Genomic DNA, 20,318 nt, shown 5'->3' with positions numbered 1-20,318 from the left:
AGATTAACTCAACTTTCCTTTACAAGGTGGATAGCCATCTGGATGGTTAGAGCCCACAAGGTCACTGTCCTGCTGTGAGATTGTTTCTTAATCCTATCCTAGAGGCTTTTAAATGACTTTTAAATATGCAACACATTTTTATCGTTTTAAATAGTGGTATTCATTTTTGACCTTTTAGTATCTTTGTAGTAAGTTTTAATTCTGAGTTAGGGGATGACGGTCTAGATGTCAGTCTGATGCCATATTTCACCTGTAATTTCATGCTTTAGACTTCTTAATCAGAAAAAAGAAAAAAGACATGGCATGTAATTCAAATTTATTTCAGGATATAATCATCTCCAACAAGTAGCTCATATAGACCTTATTTTTATAATGATCAATATATTCATATACTTACAATGAATCATATACTTATAATGATCAGTATGTTCATATACTTATTAAAGTAAAATAAGAAAAAACCCTATGATGAAATTCAGAAGAAATTTTTTATACAGTGGAAATTAATTAAGTGTTGCTCAAATTGTTAAAATTCTGTTTCCTCTTCTGGATTTCTTTTTCATTTTAAAAATAGTACTTATAAGGAAAGTACATTTTGATTTTCAAAGTGTTCTTGGGATTGAAGTATATATTACCATATATGTATTTTAATGCTCCCGTCTTAACTCTAAACACTCCAGAAATGTAATGATGAATCTCCTGTTCGAATAATCTTTAATTATGAGTTTTAGGAATGCCAACACTCTGACCTCACTACTGATCAGATGCTCTGTGCTAGAGGGCTCTTGGCCAGGTTCATCACCTCCAGATTACGGCACCTGCTCTCCCGCCTTTCCATATGGTATAGTCGGAAGCACAACTCATCTCTAATGCTGTAACTGAAATGCTCACACTGGACAGAGGAAGGCTAAGGCATGTTTCAGAACCTACTACAGCTGAGCAGAGATAAAAATATTGTTTAAGAAGATACACCTAAAAGTATATTAAATAATAAATCAGAAGTATAATTTCAATGTATTATTTGCTATTATTAATGCTATACTCTTTCTTAAGAAATTCACAGAACAAATCATATGCTGATTTCTAATATATAATATACTTAGAAATATTTAAAAGACTAGTAGTCTCATAGGTCCAATTATAAACATTTGCAGGAAACTACTGAATTTCTATTTTAGGTTATTTACATCAATTGTTCAAATGAAGAAAGCAAAAAATTATGCAAAGTAAAATATTTTGAAACATTGAGTATTTGACAATCACTCTATGAAGTTAAAGCCAAAACATAATTCATGGCTTAGCAGCTTGCCTGAGGACTTGATTCACTTTCAGCCCTGAGGACATTGCGGAGTTTGCAAATGTGGGCTTTGTTTTTGAAAATTTCTAGGTGCCAGAGCTAAATGGTGAGTGAGTCAGATATCCCAGGCTTTAGACATTTTTAGGACACGTATAGTAGGTGAACTTGAATCTACATTTGCTACACATAACAGGCAAGAACTATCTAAAGGAAAGGGTTTATCAGCTAAGAATGGTCAATTATACACAGCCAATACACGGATTTATTTTTAGTTTTGCAATGCAAAATCAAGATGTGCAACAAATTATAGAACAACAACAATTTATGAAACATGGGGATGGCTCCCGTATATTAGTCAGTCAGAGGCTATCATTTCCCTGGAATATTTAATGTGATACCCCAAAACTCCAGATTACAGTATCAAAGCCTCAGCCACAATTCTTGCTAAATATCACTAAGAGCATTCTTGATCATGACACAATCACAGTAATAAAATTTCAGATATTTCAAGAAAAGTTATTCTCAAAAGTTACATGTTTTTAATGTTCAAATATTCTGCAGGGTCAAAGAAGCTCCTCTCGCAATCTTTATATTAAGATGATTTCTATCTGATGAGAATGTAATGGCTTGTGCAGAAAAGGCAAGTATCGGGACAGATGAATTCCTACATCTAAAAAAAGCACCTTCACAATCCATTGATCTTTGTTTTGTTTTCATTCAATTATTTACTCTTTTATTAAAAGTCTGGGAGTTTTTGGTCACTAACGTGATGCGTACTTATTTCAGAAAGTATGGAAAATACCAAATGTATAAGAAAGTCACTCATAATTCTGCTACTGACCGCTAAACACTGAAAGCTCACAGAACCTCAGCCTGCTCGCATTTCCAGCCACACACACACCAGCCCCAAAGACTCCATATGTTTTCTCATAGGAAATAACAAATATATACCTAAAATACTGGAACAATATTTTTAAAGGTTTCTTTACAGAGTAGCTTCCTACAAAATCTATTTTCCGAATTCCTCTGATACAGACAGACTAAAGGTCACTGATTAAAATGGACTGCGACAGGAGAACGGAGCAGAGAAAAAGGCTGGGCCTCGTCTCCAGATGCCTCCCCATTCCACATGCTACCTGAGGTAGGATGTCCACTTTTCTTCCGTGCAGGCTTTTCGGTGTTAGGAGCTGAAGCAAGAAGTTCAGGGACAGCATGGGAAGGGATCTTTTTTTCAGGGGTTCTGACCCAAACAAAAGTCTGTATTTTTTCTGGGGACAAGCTCTCCTTGGCCATCAGTCCCGCCATGTTCTAGCCTCTTCAGGTACAGTAGCACATCCTTGGCAGGCAGAGGGTCCCAACCCTGAGCCTGGTATAGGCCTAACATCTCAGACACTTTCATCAGATGCCTTGGGGAGCTGAGCCCTTCTGTACCTCTCCCTGGGGCGCCAGTGCTGAGATGAGGGAAGCTCATGGACTCTGAAAAGACTAGAAACCATGGCTAAGGGAACTTTAGTTTTATGGACAGGAGTTGTAACTTGAGGGGCTTCTTCCCAAGACAAGACAGTCTGAGAGCCAGACTTAGGGGGCAACAGGTCAACAGGTGGGTTTTCATTGTTCTGAGGTGCTCTGTCCAGCAGCTTCTTCAAAACATTCTTAAGGTCTTCGAGCTGAGAAGCAGGTGGCAGCCCTGGTCTTAAGGAACCATCACCATCAGATTCAGGGTCTTCCTCTGGAAATGGTCGTTCTGCCATATGTACAGGCCTCCAGTGCAGAGAAGTGTCAAGCTGTGCATGGAGCCACAACAGGTTTGGACTCCAAGGGCTGGAAGGAGTTCTGGTTCTGGAATGGCGGGTCTCAGCAGCAGGCTGAGATCTGGGGAAGTGCTCCCGAGAACAGGAGGTGCTCCAGGTTCACTTCTCGGCTGTGCGGCAGCACAGGATTCAGGGCCATAGCCATCAGAAGCATGGCCCACATTCTCCTCTCCCCATTCTCTGCCTGCAGAGAACCAGGGCTACACAGCTCAGCAGGGGAAACCTGAGGCTTGGGAGACAGAAGCAGGGTACTGAGCAGCTGTTTGGCCTCATCCCATGGCTTGGAGCCCTTCTAACAGCTCCACCTGCTGCTCCTCCAGCTGTTGTTTGCCACTCTTCATTCAGGTCACACACTTGGGCCTGCTCCCTTGCCAGTCTGAGCTCATAGTCCTGAGACACCTGCTGCTGCCTCTCCTCTCGCTCCTCTCCTTCAGTCCTTTGACCTGAGCCAGCTTGGGGGTCAGTTCCTGCTGGAGCTGTCCACTGAGTTCCTGTAGCTGCTTCCTGTGATGGTCCATCAGGGAGGCATCCTGCAGCAGGCTGTTCTCTTGAGCGTCTGCCAGTGGCTTAGTCACCCGCTGCTGCAGCTGTATGGCCAGCTCTGGCTCTATCTAGATCCTCTGGCTCTAGTATCCTGCTCATCTAGTATCAAGCTCATCTCCAGGTGCAGCACATTCCTCTCCCTCCTGACTGTGTCCAGCTCCCCTTCCAGCCTCTGAGCCTCAGAAGGCAGCAGTGCCAGCTGCTGCTGGGCCTCCCAGACTGCCTGGGCTGCCCTCTAGCTGTCCCCCTTCTCTCTTTTCAGCTGGGCCTGGCCCTCCTTCTCTAGTGACTGATGGCGTTCCTTCAGCTGGTCTCCCTACTGAGTCCAAGCCCCGCCTTTCTTCTCTAGAGCAACTTAAAGGACCTCCAGCTTTAGGCGCTCACTGAGCAGCCCAGTCCTGGCATCATCCCGCTCTTCCTGGAGGGCCAGGCACTGCTGCCACGTTCCTGCTCAAGATTTTGGGCTTCCATGGCCTCAGAAACACTTGTTCCAGGAGGGTTCCTGTCTTCTGCTGCTTGCTTTTGCTGAGTTCTGCTGCCTGGGATGCCTCTTGAAGTGCCCTTAGCACCTCTGTCTGCTCAGCCTCACACTGATTCCAGCCCTCTATCACTCGAGCCAGGGGCTTTTCTAGTTGTTCAGTCCGTGGTATCTTTCTTGCGGTCAGCCGCAACAGCCACACCTAGCTGTTGTAACTCTAGCACTGGAGTCGGTAGACTCTGAATGTTTTCCTCACAGTGCTTTTGGCACGTAGATTGCCAGCGCATCTCTCAGGCACTGAAAAATCTAGGGGAGTGGCAGGGGGTGGAGGCCTGGCCCAAGGCTGGTATAGCAGGGAAACAATTCTTCCTGCGCCTGGGCTGAGCTGGATGGAGACAGCTCTTGCAGAGGTCTGGTGTTGAGCAAGATAGCTGTGCTGTCACTGTCAAAGGAGTCCTCTTCCTGTTTCTCTGAGCTGACAGCTGGAATGAGGGGATCCCCTGGAGAGGCAGTTTCACACGAGCTGAGCTATGGAACATGATCTGTAGCTGACCCCGAACACTTCCCATCTCAAAGATATGCTTAGACCCATCCTCTCTCTCACCTTTTTCTTCAAGGTGTTCTCCAGTCCAACTGACAAGCTGTGACTCAGGTCTTGAGCCAAGCAGTCTAAGCCCTCCCTAGGAAGTGAGGAGGTAAATACTAAATCTAGCTGAGCTCGGGCTGTGACCTCCACTTGATGGGCCGAGATGCAAAGAAGTGTAGAACTGGGAGGTCACTTCTGAGGACACCTGGTTCAACCTAGGAGGCTCTGACAATCTCTCAGGTCCTCTGGCCAGATGTGAACTGGGGCTGGTAGTGGCCGTAGCCATGTGCAGTGAAGAGCCAACTGGACACAGCAGAAGACTGGGAACTAACTCCTGACTCAGTCTTGAGAGGTTCCAACCTTGTGGGTAAGTTCCCCAAGAAAAAAGATTTGGAAGGGAAGAAGGCACTTTGTTGGATTCTCAGGAAATTAGCGTATCAGGGTTTTCTGGACTGATTGTGTGTCTGCTGGCTCCAGAGGCCGTGGATACGGCAAAGACATTTCTTCTTCTCGCTCCTAGGAACCGCAAATGTTTAAAATCGGATGTGCCATGCAGACAAGGTAATGGACAGAAGACCCTGTAACCTCGACAGACCCAATCCAGTGATCTTAAGTTCCTCATTCCTTTCTCCTATGAGTTCTTTTTTTTTTCTTTTTAGATTTGAGACTAATCAGTAACTTTATTAATAATAACACTGGTCTATGCACTTGAAATGCATATTATGTAGTAAACAGGACTTATTCAGTCAATGACGATGTCTTATTTTTATTTATAGGAGCTCTTATTTTTATTTACAAAGCTCCTATAACCAGCTCCAGACAACCTGAATGTAAAGCAGAACCGACAAAGAGATCTGACCACCAAGTATCTTCGCCAACAAAGTCACGACTTTGAAGGAAAATTTCAGTATGCTACACTCCCCAAAAGAAAGCCAAGGCAATTGTCTTCAGATAAGGAGACAAAGGCGGATAGTGTTGGTGCCTGGCCAGTGGGCCAACCACCTAGCTTCTAATAACTTCACCATTAACTTTCAGAGCCCTCTGAAATGTAAATGAGAGGGACAATTGTAAATTGAATATTCATCTCAGTAGAAAACACAAAAATTATGAATGAGTATGGTGGTGGCAGTGAAAGGCTTTTTATCCCAAAAGGCCAATGCTCTCAGTTTAATGAAAATCTAAGAGCTTACTCTGAATTGGCAAAATTAATAGACCTACTATGGCTAGGTCCTAGTAAACACACACACACACACACACACACACACACACACATTCTTAACACTTCCAGCTCTGAGGCAATTACTTTGAGGTATGTATTAGTCAGAGTTCTCAAGGAACAGAGCTTATATAAATATTTATTTATATAAGCATATGTATTCATAAACATATGTCTTACATGCTAGGGTTCAGCTAGTACAACAATGGTTGTCTACCAATGGAAGGTCCAAGAATCCAGTAGTTCAGTCAAGTCTAGATGTCTCAGCTGGTCTTCAGTATATACCAGAATCCCAAATAAGTAGGTTCTAATGCCAGTCAAGAAATATACTTGCCAGCAGTAGCAAACAGTAAAAGAGCAAGCTTCTTTCTTCCATGTTCTTAATAGAACCTGCACAGGTGTGGCCCAGATTAAAGGTGGGTCTTCCCACCTCAGAAGATACCAATTAAAAGTGGTTCTTCTGACTTCATTTTTTTTTTTTTTTAAGAAAAAAAATTTCCTCACAGGTATGCCCAGCCACTTGGGTTTTAGTCGGGCTGACAACCAAGAGCAGCCACCACAGTAACAAATTTGGAGAAAGAGTCCTCAAAACATTCTATTCCATGGTATCTTCACATACATCAAACGGACAAGGCCCCCACCACCCCAGCCTTGGAAGCAATTAGAAAAGCAGAGATATAAAAATTGCTTGCATATGTTGCTGTGTTTGTGCTTCTTGCTATCTTTCTTTTGTACCTTGGACACAGGCTTTTTGGAAACCTTCTTGGGAGCTAGGGCATATTTGGCCAGTTCAGGCATAAATATTAAAAGACAGCCTAAGCAGAAAATCCCACCTGTAAGTTCTACCACAAGAACAAAGATCTCTTAATACACAGAAAAGTTAAAGAAGAGTCATTAAAAGCAGCTCTGGTTCGTTAATATTATAATGCAGATGATCATGTGCTGGTTATGGATAATCTACTCATATATTCAAGACATTTTAGGAAGTTGGAAAGCTGGTATTGAGCGTGTACCACAGACTGTTAATGACTACTTTAGTAGTTAAGTAGATCCAGTTACTTTTGTAGTTAAAAGTTAGGCATTTATAAGAAGGAGTTTACAAAGGTAAACTCTGAACATGTAGATTACAGCTCTGGAGACTTGTTTTATGGAGGCTATGCTCTTTCATTATTGAAAACAACTGAACACAAACCAGTGACTTTTATCTATTCTTTGGCACTAGGGAATATATTTAGACAAGTAATCATACATACAAAATTGACATAATTATTGATAGAGCTTCAAGAGGATAACAGACTCCTGTGAGAGTTTTTGTGGGCACTCTAAGAAATCCACAGGCTGCGAAACTCTGGCTTTAGCAATTTCTCATGATCTTGTTTGTTCCCTCAATCAAGTTCTAACCAAGCCTGACCCTACTTAGCTTTCGAGATATGATGCGATCCGGCTGGTTTAGGGAGACATGGCAATAGACAAATGTATCTGCTTGTACAGTTTGGTAGAAGTCATTAGTGTTCATTCTTCATTTTCCCTCTCCTTTCTAGTCTCTCTCATTCATCTCTGGCCCTAAGTGAAGAGTTATGTACTTTGTGTGATTATGCACAAATGCACATGTGTGTGTGTGTGTGTGTGTGTTTCTGTGTACTTTGAAAAATTGTGATGATAGGCTTAATGCAAATAAGGAACTGCAAAACTTAAAATACCCCTCCGAAAATCCAAATAATAAACAGGCCAAATAGTTCTGAAGAGAAGAAATAAAGATGGTTAATAAATATTTTTAAACTGCTCAGAATCCTTAACCAACACCATAAAGCACGTTGAAACTAGTTGGTGACTCCTTATCACACTAGTAGGAACGGCTATTATTTTTAAAATGTGGTAAATATATAGAGAAAAAGAAACTTTTATACCCCTAGGGCAGACCCTGTGGAAATCAATGTGGAGACTTCCCAGAACACTAAACATAGAACCGTATGGTTCAGCTACACCCCCAAGTATACAAAGAACTCTGTCTATCCCATCACAGATGTACTTGCTCATTCATGCTTGTTTTTGCAATGAAAATGAAATAGACCCAGCCTGGAGGTCATAATCAGATGAGTGGAATACTGAGAATGTGGTCTTCTCAACAATTGAATTATACCTATTTGTAAAGAAAAGTGAAATTTTAGTCAATATGTGAAACTGGAAAATATATCAAATGAGACAGCCCAGGATCACAAAGACAAACACTCCATGGTATCTGTCAAATCCTGGCTTATAGCTGATAAATATATGCTTTTAGTTGGGATTGATTGTAGGTGAAGGCCTGGAAACTTGAAAAGAATCCTTAAGAGGAGACAAATAAACAAACAAACAAATAAACAAACAAAAAACAACCTTAAGGGGTGGAGAAGACGGTATTAAGATGCATAGACTTTTGGGGCTGCAAAGATAGAAGGAATCTGGGGACAGGAATGGATTTGGAGATAAGAGAGGAGAAACAGGATACAGGAAGGAGAAGAAAATAAACTGAACTAAGTAAATATAAAAATGCCATAAATAAATCCACTATTTTGTAGGATAATATTAAAAAAGAAAGACTGGAAATAACTTAGGTGTCTGTAGGGTACTGTTAAAATGATTATCTAGGTTTCTGCAGAGAAATTCAATAAGCAAAAAAAAAAAAAAAGACTGTTTACAAACTTGTTTTGAACAAATTGCAAGATAAAAATCTTAGATTTAAAAAAAGCAACAACAAGTCAACAAAGAACTAACATGAGTGGCAGACATCTGGGGCGCTAAGATAAGTGGGAAATGCAATCATCTGGGAAGTTATTAGACAAAACACAATATGGCATTGTCCTCACTATTTTCTCCCTTTGTATTACTCTGCCATCCCATAATATATAGTATTATAATATGTTCAAAGCAAACAATATAAAATATTGTTTAGTAATTTTTCTTGAGATTTTAGTTTCAAAAATGTAGACTTTTATAAAGGTTTAATTAAAAAATAATGAGAATTAAGTAGTGAGTCATTTTCTAATTCACATTAAAATTAAATCATCTCATTAAAGTTCTTAAGGGGTTACTGTGCAACTTGGAAATTATTTAAAGACTATGCTTTGGCAAACATGGAACCATAGCAACTCATTAACTTTTTAGCCTCAATAAAACTTCATCCGGGTTTAATATTTTTTATTACCAAAGAGCAAGAAATGAAAGAAAGCAGTTGAAAATGTTGAAATTTCACAATTTAAACAAAAGGGAAATACCAAGAGGAGGTCAGGTGAAGGTAATCTGAGCATCTGAAGTTTAGGCAAGGAGGTCTGTCCGCTGGGTGGTGAAAGAAGAGAAAGAAAGACCATGAAATAAGTAGTATGAGTCTTAAATGCTGATGTTAGTAAAGCAGGTCCAGAGATGTCCTAGGACAGGCTATCATCTCTATCTAATATCTATGATGTGTTCAATGGGGGTACTAGCAAGGAAAGCAGAGTAGTGTTCTCTTTGTTACTGATTGGCTGATTTGAATCTTTTGTAATGTGTCCTTGTGTAGAATCCCCCTAAAATTTTAATTCTGCAAAGAACTTTATAGATCAGCAAAAATTTGTCTTTCTTTTAGACACTACACCTTGCTTAAACTGTCTGCAGAAGTTCTTTCCAGAAAATTCCTGAGTAAGGGGAGAAGAGACAGTCTCTGACATGAACTCGTGTTGCCTGCTCCTTGATCACTTCTCTCTGGAAATGTAGCCAGCCCACAGAGGAAGAGGATCAAGACAGTAGTAATGGGACCTGATAGGCTAGGGTCAGACTATAGTGAAGGAGGACTTCCCCTATCAGTGAACTAGGGGAGAGAGACAGGGGAGGAAGAAGAAGGGAGGGAGACCAAGACGAGACAAGGGAGGGAGCTACAACTGGAATACAAAGTAAACAAATTGAAAATAATAATAACAAAAATAAAACTAAACTTAGTAAAAAATCTGTCAGCCCATGAGAAGAGAACAATCAAATACAAAAAACAGGCCAGAGCCTAAAACTCCTGTAAGCAACCTTTATTAACTTAAAAAGCAAAATCATATACACGTACAAATCTAAAGTCCTCAGCAATACAGAGTACTGTGTGTTAGGGAAATAAAATGATATCTTATCACTCCTGTGATGAATGCCTAATTCCATCACAAGTGATTTGTTTAAGTAGTTAGACATAGTTAAATGGCAATCAGAGTAATAAAATGGGCTTGAGTATAAACCCCTTAACACCCCTTTGAATAAGAAATATTTATTAAGTATCTAATTTATATTGAGAACTATCCATTTTTCCATTTTCTTTACCCTGGTTGTTCCTACCGTATCAGGCCAGAGTATTAAAAGGGTATGTTTTGGAGGCAGAGAGACTCAGGTTTGAGATTTTATCTTTTTTTTTCTTTCTTTCTTTTTTTAAATAAATTTTTATTTTTTTTATATTAATTACAGTTTATTCAATTTGTATCCCAGCTGTAGACCCCTTCCTTATTCCCTCCGAATCCCATCCTCCCTTCCTTCTTCCTCTCCTCCCATGCCCCTCTCTAAGTCCAATGATAGGGAGGTTCTTCCTCCCCTTCCATCTGACCATAGCTTATCCAGTCTCATCAGGACTAGCTGCATTGTCCTCCTCTGTGGCCTGGCAAGGCTACTCCCCACTCAGGGAGAGGTGATCAAAGAGCCAGCCACTGAATTCATGTCAGAAACAGCCCCTGTTAGATAATGAGCTGCCTTGGGCTACATCTGTGCAGGGGTTCTAGGTTATATTCATGAATAGTCCTTGGTTGGAGTATCAGTCTCAGAAAAGATCCCTGACCCCAGAGTTTTGGTTTTGTTGCTCTCCTTGTGGAGCTCCTGTCCTCTCCAGGTCTTACTATCTCCCACTTCTTTCATGTGATTCCTTGCATTCTGCCCAAAGTGAGGTTATGAGGCTCAGCATCTGCTGTGATACCCTGCTGGGTAGTCTTTCAGAGGCCCTCTGTGCCAGGCTCCTGTCCTGTTTCCTGTTTTCTCCCTCTTCCTGTGTACATCCCTTTTGTCTTTCTGAGTGAAGATTGATCTTTTTTTTTTTTTTTGAATTTTATTTTTTTCTTATCAGTTACATTTTATTAACTCTGTATCCCAGCCGTGTCTCAATCCCTCATTCCCTCCCAGTTCCTCCCTCCCTCCCTCATCTCCACCGTGCCCCTTGCCAAGTCCGCTGATGGGGGGGGACCTCCTCCCCATTCATCTGATCCTGTTTTATCAGGTATCTTCAGGACTGGCTGCAAAGCTCTCCTCTGTGTCCTCTGCTCCTCCCTTGGGGGGTGGGGAGGCCAAAGAGCCAGTCATTGAGTTCCTGTTAGAAATAGTCCTTGTTCCCCTCACTATGGGAAACCAATTGGTTACTGAGCTACCACAGGCTACATCTGAGCAGAGGTTCTAGGTTATATCCATACATGGTCCTTGGTTGAATGTCAGTCTCAGAAAAGACCCTGTGCCCAGATATATTTGGTCCTTGTGGAGCTCCTATCCTTTCCCCATCAGCTGAGATTTTATCTTAATTTCAACATTTCTCTATTCCCCTTTGTCAATCTAAACATTTCCAGACACCCTTCTTAATTTTCTTCTAGTTCAAGGCCTTTTTATATCTTCAATTTTCACTTCATGCATATATATATTTATATATGTTTTTTGCTTCTGGAGTGAAGTATGCAGTTTCCACACAAATGTTTATGGAAACTATAGGTCTGATTTCTCATGTAGTTTTGTATTGTTCTTTGTTTTTTGTTTATTTGTTTGTTTGTTTTTTTTGTTTGCATGTGTCCTTGTAATGTATTTACTTGTTTCTTGATCAATAGAATTTAACCCTTTGATAAGGCTACCCTTGATAAATGAAAAGTATCATGAAATTTCTAATGTGTAACTTCAAGAACTTTCAAGAAGCTTCTTCTTGAAACAAAGCAGTTTGACATTAAATAACTGCATTTATTCTAATAGAATACTCTTCTTTAAATATTATACATCACGTGAGAAAAGGCAGGATGAAAAGGGAAATTTGCCACTAGCTCTGCACATACAGCACAGAGCCCTGTCCAGGATTATCAGTGGGCAAGTTCATACAGGAAAAAAAGAATACTTTCCACACCGCCTTTAAAGCTATAGTTTTGCTCCTGTGTCTTATTTTCTTGTTATAAAAAGCCACATGGTGTGGCTATGAAGAACACAATCATGTTTTGGTAAAATGTACTGTAAGTGATTTCATGGAACTTTGAAAACCAAACACGTAATCTCCTAAAGGCCCTTGTAAATTAGCTTGATGTCTGCAGAACAGTGACAACTGCATTCAATAGTGGCAGCTAAGAGTACAGCAGTAGGAATAGTGGGAATGAGTCTTTGATGAGACCTTATAAGCTAGGGTTGGATAGGAGGGGAGGAAGTCCTCCCCTATCAGGGGACTAGGGAAAGGGCATAGGGGGAGAAGTGGGAGAGTGGGTGGGACTGGGAGAAAGTGAAGGAGGGGGCTACAGTGGGGAGAAAGAAAGAAAGAAAGAAAGAAAGAAAGAAAGAAAGAAAGAAAGATTAATAAAATTTAAAAGAATTCTGAAAGGGCTTGATTGGTGTTTTTGTTTTGTGTTGTTTTGTTCTAATAAAAGTCTTCATTTCTGCTCACCTTTTTGACCCAGTATCACTGATAGAGCCTATCAGAGAGTGATGATAAATCAAATATCAACACTAGCAGCTTATCTGGGTTTCTTTTGCTTATAGCAATTCTCATTTGTTAATGAAAACATTCTACTTCAGCATTGAACATGCTGATACTATCTGCAGAATTTTAAGATGCTACCAGAAGGCTAAGTTTATAAAGGCAATGCTCTGAAGATCTCATTACTAAATGAAGATGTGCTCACCTAACAGGTACTAAGAAGAACATGTCTGCCTAAAATGATGCAAATGAATATAGAATGGCAGAGAAACACTTAAAGAGATGCTCAACATCCCTAGCCATCAGAGAGATGCAAATCAAAACTACCTTGAGATTTCTCCTTACACCTATCAGAATGGCTAAAATAAAAAAACTCAAGTGACAACACATGCTGGAGAGGTTGTGGAGCAAGGGGAACCCTCCTCCATTGCTGGTGGGAATATAAACTGGTACAACCACTCTGGAAATCAATCTGGCGCTTTCTCAGACAACTAGGAATAACGCTTCCTCAAGATCCAGCTATACCACTTCTAGGCATATATCAAAAAGATGCTTAAGTACATAACAAGGATATTTGCTCAACCATGTTTATAGCAGCTTTATTTGTAATAGCCAGAACTTGGAAACAACCCAGATGTCCATCAGCGGAGGAATGGATACAGAAATTATGGTACTTTTACACAATGGAATACTAGTCAGCAATTAAAAACAAGGAAATCATGAAATTTGCAGGCAGATGGTGGGACCTAGAAAAGATCATTCTGAGTGAGGAATCCCAGAAGGAGAAAGACACACATGGTATATACTCACTTATAAGTGGATTTTAGACATATAATATAGGATAAACACACTAAAATCTGTACACTTAAAGAAGCTAGGCAAGAAGGAGGACCCTGGGTAAGATCATCAATCCTCACTCAGAAAGAAAAACGACATGCACATTGGAAGAAGGAGAAAACAGGAACCAGGACAGAAGCCTACCACAGAAGGCTCTGAAAGACTCTACCCTGAAGTGTATCAAAGCAGATGCTAAGACTCATAACCAAACCTTGGGCAGGGTGCAGGGAATCATATGAAAGAGGGGGGAGTTAGTATGACCTGGAGAGGTCAGGAGCTCCACAAGGACCAAATATATCTGGGCACTGTGGTCTTTTCTGAGACTGACACTTCACCAAGGACCATGTATGTATATAACCTAACACCTCTGCTCAGATGTAGCCTGTGGTAACTCAGTAACCAATTGGTTTCCCATAGTAAGGGGAACAGGGACTATTTCTGACAGGAACTCAATGGCAGGGTCTTTCACCTCACCACCCCCCAAGGGAGGAGCAGTCCTGCTAGGCCACAGAGGAGGACTTTGCAGCCAGTCCTGAAGATATGTGCTAAAAAAGGGTCAGATGGAAGGGGAGGAGGTCCTCCCCTATCAGTGGACTTGGAAAGGGGCAAGGAGGAGATGAGGGAGGGAGGATGAGATTGGGAGCAAATGAGGGAGGGGGATACAGCTGGGATACAAAGTTAATAAGCTGTAACTAATATTAAAAAAATAAAAAAGAAAGTAAAACTATAAAAAATAAAATGACGCAAATGTTTTGAGTACTCCAATATGTACCTACAACTTTTGAAAACTTCAAAAATATCAACAAGTGCAGTGACAATACAAGAAAGTAACCACAGCCACAAATGCCAGTCTACAATTCTCTCATCCAGGAATCTTAACCATATCCAATAGACATATTTATCTCCCCTGTGATATTTTTAATAAATATATTTTGAAGAATGTTTTCTTTATCAGAATTTAGGAAAACACATCAGGAGATATGTGGAGACAATAATTTTCCGAGTAGAACGCTAATGGCTCAGAAAGTAATACAAGGGGTTGACAAGTATAATTGAATCAAAGTCAAGGGCTCTTGAACATAAGAGAAATAATCACTAAAAGGAAGAGACTAGCTACATACCTGGAAACAGAGTCTACCCTACCCGCTATTCATCTGAGAGATGCCTCATATGCAGGATATTCAAGGAACTCAGAGTGTTAAGTACCAAATGAACATGTGATTCAATCAAAATCAGATGAATTTATGTAACAGCACCCCTCACAAGATGTACAATGAATTAATACATGGTTATTGCAATATCCTCAGCCACCAGGAAAATGCAAAAGAAAACTACATTGAGATTCTGTTTTCTCCTAGTTAGGATGGCTGCCTTTAAAATAAAAGAACAAAGTGTTAAGATGCATAGGTAAGAATAGGTTGTATGTACCATGTGTGGGATGTAAATTAGTCCAGGCCCTGTGGAATCAAGGCTCCTATCTTTTTCATATCTGTAACACTAAGTAAGTTTTCAAACAGTACTTTCTCAATGGATCTTTGAAGTAATTGAATTTTTAACATTTTACTTATTACTACAATTGTTAGATATATAAAGACCAAAACCTGACACTTGGTGTTTCATAAAAAACAGATCCTCTGCCCTGATGTGTGTTTTTAAGAATCAACCCAATGGGTTACCTAACCTGGAGTCCATTTTTGTCATTTACGTAAGCAGTTTCTATAGAAACAGAATCAAGTGGAATGTGGCCGGGTAGATTTCAATGATGCCTTGTTCAGAACAGCATGGGGTCATCTGACTGGATGTAGCTCAGAGATGAGAGAAATTGGTGAACTGTGAGGAATGCTTTAAGTCTGTGCCTGTGGGTGTGAGGCACTGTATGTTCCCAAACATAACGTATTACTCCACCCTATACTTTCCTCAGACCTACACTCTTATTCCAGCTCACTTCTCTTCATGGCGTGTGCTATAGCAAGAAAAGCCTCCTCATGCACGTTCTCAACTCAGTACATGTACAATCGAACTAAGGACCTTGTGGCATGCTATGCCACCAGAGTCAAATCGTTTTCTATGCTCTAGCAATGTCACTCTAAACTTTTTATTATTCACAAGTATGCTTTTGTTCTTCTCATACGTATAGAATGTGTGCATAGTATGCAAAGGCCCTGCGCTCAGTCTTTACCATCAAAGAGGGAGAGATTAGCCAACAGAGAGAGAAGAGGAAGGAAGGGAGAAAAGAAGAGCCGGAGAAGAGGTGTGAGAAAAACAATCTCAGAAGCAAGACTATAGAATCAATTGCATGTATATGCATATACACTGTATGTGATATGCAATCTGCAATGCATAGTAAAGATTGTATACAGTGATTACGGAGTCTGCTGATACTGTGCAGAATAGCACAGATTTCTGTTAGGACTCTTTCTCTTCTAAGAGAAAGTTATCAAATTTAAATGGCTGTACTTTCCTAATTTCAAAGATTATTATGTCCTTGTGGCAAATGTCTTCAATGCTTTACCACACCAATATTTGAAAGAAGTTTCTGTGAACTTCTGGGAATATGGATGTAGCTGTCAAAATTCTTTATTTGTTTAGTGTCTGTGCAAGTAGATTGATGTGCATGTAGGAGCCTACAGAGTCCAAGAAGAGCTCTTCAGGACCCCTGAAAATGGTTGTAAACCTCATGGTTTTCTGTAATAGCAGGATGTACCCTTACTGGCTGAGCCACCTTCTGGCATTAAGGATGGAAAAATCTGATTGTCTGGCACAGAGTATAATAAGAGAGCCAATTAAGAAATGTTGCTGGAGTAAAACAAGATGAAGCATCCATATTAATCTCATAATCTATCTACAGTTTTATCAAATTTCATTTGAGGGCCCAGTTAATTTCTCAAAGATGTCTCATTGCCCTTGGTATGGCATTTCCCAAGAGTACAGAATACAACAATTTAATATATTTATATTTTTTTCTATTGTACCATCAGATCATTTGAGGGACATGATGACCATGTCCCATTGCAATTTTAAGTAGCTGAACAGTTTTATGGCTACATACATGCATGCATACACACAGAGACAGACAGGTTTGTATAATTGGATACATATCTATCATGATTTATTTATTTCCAAACAAATGGTGACTTAGATGTGTTTTGCTAAATTATTTACTGTTCTGTTCTACAATGATGATAAGGATACATTGTTGTTAAATTCTTCTTGATTTCTCTAGTCATGTAACTAATACATGTTCAGTAGAAAAATGAATTTAAACAATGTCTATTTCTTATAAGCAAGGTTTTTAATTATACTCTTGAAGTCCACACTAGTGGCTTGCATTACCTCAAGCCACAGTGTTTTCCAAATGCCTTTGTTTAGTAATGCGCTCATTTAGCAAGTTCTTCCTGTTGTGATTCAGTTCTGTCTGTGCAAGGTGTTCAGATAATTACAACGAAAAATGCTCCGTGGAGCTGCTCCTTTAAGAGAATAATTTAGTCAAGGAAGAAGAAAGCAGAACACATTATAATTTGGTGAGGTTTATTCAACTGTGAGGGTGAGAAAGAGAGTTTAAGTGCTCTGGCAGCAATGGTGAAATGACTGTCTTGAGACAGAAAACTTTGTTCAGAAGTGATATGTGTGTCTGGAGTCCTAAAAAAGTGACTTCCAGGGAGATCAGAGTACGGGTGCGAGCATTCTGACACGGGAAACTCCATTTAAAGCACCAGGGAACAGGTTAGGCTAGCTAAAGTCAGGGCCTGTGAGCAGGCTGGGTATGTTTGGAGCAATTCTCATCTGAAAGGACTTGGAAAAATAAAAATTGTAACAATTATTTATGCTAATATTTAAGTGCTATTCCTTAAAGTACCATGTTGTTAGTTAGTTAGTTAGTTAGTTAGTTAGTTAGTTAGTTAGTTAGTTAGTTAGTTAGTTAGTTTTTGTCTCCAATAAATTATAAAAACCTTTTGAGGATAGCTACCATATTATATACATTTTATATCCATTATACCACACACACACACACACACACACACACACACACACACACACACACGCCAGCTAATAATTTAACTTGAGATTCTCATCTCAAAGTCTATGAAATACTTAGATCTGTAGCTTTGTAAATTTATACATTCTCTTGCTGCTAAAAACTAAAAAGAAAGTCCCCATTCTCTCATTACTACTACTGATCTTTCTCACACAAATGGTCTTTTTTCTTCATAAAATGCATTTATTAAAATTACCAATAAATAACACCTGATATATCTCAAATGTTAAGAGTACTTTTTAATTTTTTTATTTTTTCTTACAATTTATTCATTATATATCCAGATTGTAGCCCGTCCCTAAACTCCTCCCAGTCCCACCCTCCCTCTTTCGTCACCACTATCTCCTTCCCTTAGTCCACTGAAAGGGGGAGTTCTCTGCCATCCTCCCATAGCTTATCAAGTCTCATCAGCACTGCCTGGATCCTCACCTTCTGGGGCTTGGTAAGGTCACATCACCAGCCAACATCAAAATAAACAGAGAGAAACATAAATCAGTTCTATACAAATGATCTTAATCTTGCTTTCTAACCTTTTCTTCACTACTTATTCCTTTAGCAGAAAACAATCAGCACACTTTTTAAATACTGTCACCTCAGTGTTAATACGTCAAATTCTACCTCTTAGTGCTACAAACTGCTACGCTCACCCATTCACCTCTTCTTGGTCAAACCACTGTCACCTTCGACCCATACCAATCTTCAGGAACAGAGTCTCATATGAACACACATCTCTTCAAAATTGTTATCCTCGAAAGAATGTCTCAGTCCCACCATAGGGCCTGGAAGCACTGTCTGAGAGCCAGCTCTGCTCTCTTCTTGGGCTGTCCACGCTCACGTCAGTGTTCTCATTGCACGGGCCAATACTGAACACACGCAAGGCCTCATGGAGGCTCTTCTACTGCTCTGATACCAGTTGCTCCATTTCTCCTCTGTGTTGATTTCTCACCTTGCAGTCCTTACGCAATATCTATCCTTTGATAAGAGCTTAAGCAGGGAGGGTGTCCTACATGCCTGCACTAACTTAAGACAACCTGTAAACATGCTGATACAGTGGCTTGACTGTTTATTTTGTTAATCATTCGTTGTGCAAGAAACTTTGCAAGTGAAGGGATTTTGCCTGTACTTTTTTTTTCTCTTATCAATGAACTGCAGGTAAAATTTGGACGTATGTTAGGCTGGAGCTTTTAAAGGTAGATGCAAGGTAATGTCTCTCAAATAGGATACTTGAAACAACACCTTCAGCATCACTGGGCACCTGTTAAGGCTGCAAATTCTTGATCCTCAGTAGAACCTAATGCTACAAAAAGCTGTATTTTTTTTGCCCAAACAATTCTCACATGTAATCTTGAGACTCACAAGTTTTCCAACCTCTGCTATAAGGTATCTATTAAAAAAAAAAAAAGCATGAATGTTTTAAAGCTTGTTGTAGCCCAAATTTCTTAGAATGTGAGAAACGAGTCTGAAATAACATCAAATCTAATCGCACTTTTTTTGAGAAAGAAATGTCAAAAGAAAAAAAAATTATAGCCGAATCTGAAATTAGTGTTATTTCTGTTTTTAAGAAAATGAAACTTTTCTTAGGCATACCAACCATAATAATTATGCAACTTACTCTTTTATCTGAAAAATATCCTTGGATACAAACCTATTTTTTTAAACTTATAGCTGATATTAGTTAAATGAAGAATGAGAATTAAAAATTTGCACTGCTTTTTTTTTTTTTGAGTGTGATTCAAACAATGAATTCTTAGATTTTATTAGTCTTCTAGGTATGTTCTTCCCATAGCAACTTTCCTCAGTTTGTTTAAATAGAAATCAGTGTCTATTCAGACTCAGGGGTCCATATGATATGTGCATATCTATATGATATGACATGCATATGTGCATGTCACTGAGCCTTACTATAGCATAGAACTACAGAGAAGACTGCAAAATAATAATTGACAATATAGAGGGAATGCAAATGCCTAAACTGTGTGACTTGCATTCTCTGAACACCATGTAATAAAACATATCCATAAAGGAATAATGTTATTAAACCATATAAATAGTTCCCAAAGAGAGGAAAAATAAATGTATGGACAAGAAAGAAGAAAACACATTTTGAAATTGTACAGTGTAGCAGACATTAGCCTAAGGGCTGTTATTGCAGGTAGTTTTTGCTCAAACTTTTATTTATTCAATATAATAAGGTCTCTGTTTTATCTAATGCAGAACCAAAGCCAAGCATTTTCGTATAACATGATGGAGCACAGACTATGGCTTTCTGTTAGAATGTTAATTCAATAAATCCATTTAGCACATGAATATTCCCTTTGCAGAATTAGTTTACAGAAAATACATTCACACATACCTTTCCTTGTAACTGATTGTTTTAAATGTTTTTTTTTTGTTGTTGTTGTTGTTTGTCTTTAATGAACACTTATTTCCATGACAGTGACTATCGATTTTAAGTGATCTGTTCTTGATTGAAGATATTCACTTTGACTTTCTGATTTTCAAATGGGATTGTTTCATATTTTTTAAAAAGAAATAAAATCAGAGACTGAGAAAATGGTAGTACTTTAAAAATCACCTTTATAATCATGAAAAATAAAGACAGCAGGTTGAAGACATATCACTTGCTGTCTGGTTTATGAAATTCATAGTCAGATAATTTATGTAGTTTTAAGTTTAATTCTCAGTTGTCCTTATGGCACTTCTCAGATTTTGTACTTTTGACATTAACAAAGATGTCATTATGAAATTATACCTTAAGAATGATCAGAAAATATGTATCTTTAAAAGGAATATGCTTTACATAATTTCAAATCGAGACCTATGTTAGAA

The 20,318-nt window shown here is 39.3% G+C and overlaps 1 protein-coding gene and 1 pseudogene across 1 annotated transcript in view; both read right to left on the bottom strand.

The window, feature by feature from the left end:
- Ano3 (anoctamin 3) overlaps positions 1–20,318 on the bottom strand; it is a 177,778-nt gene that overhangs the window by 138,969 nt on the left and 18,491 nt on the right. The gene's annotated exons all lie outside the window — the stretch shown is intronic.
- LOC129673502 (centrobin-like) lies at positions 2,345–5,001 on the bottom strand (annotated as a pseudogene).

This window comes from Psammomys obesus, unplaced genomic scaffold, assembly GCF_907164565.1.
Source record: "Psammomys obesus unplaced genomic scaffold, mPsaObe1.curated_primary_1811, whole genome shotgun sequence".
Taxonomy (NCBI): Eukaryota; Metazoa; Chordata; class Mammalia; order Rodentia; family Muridae; genus Psammomys; species Psammomys obesus.
Note: the sequence above shows the minus strand (reverse complement) of the source record. Positions and strands in the feature narration are given on the sequence as shown.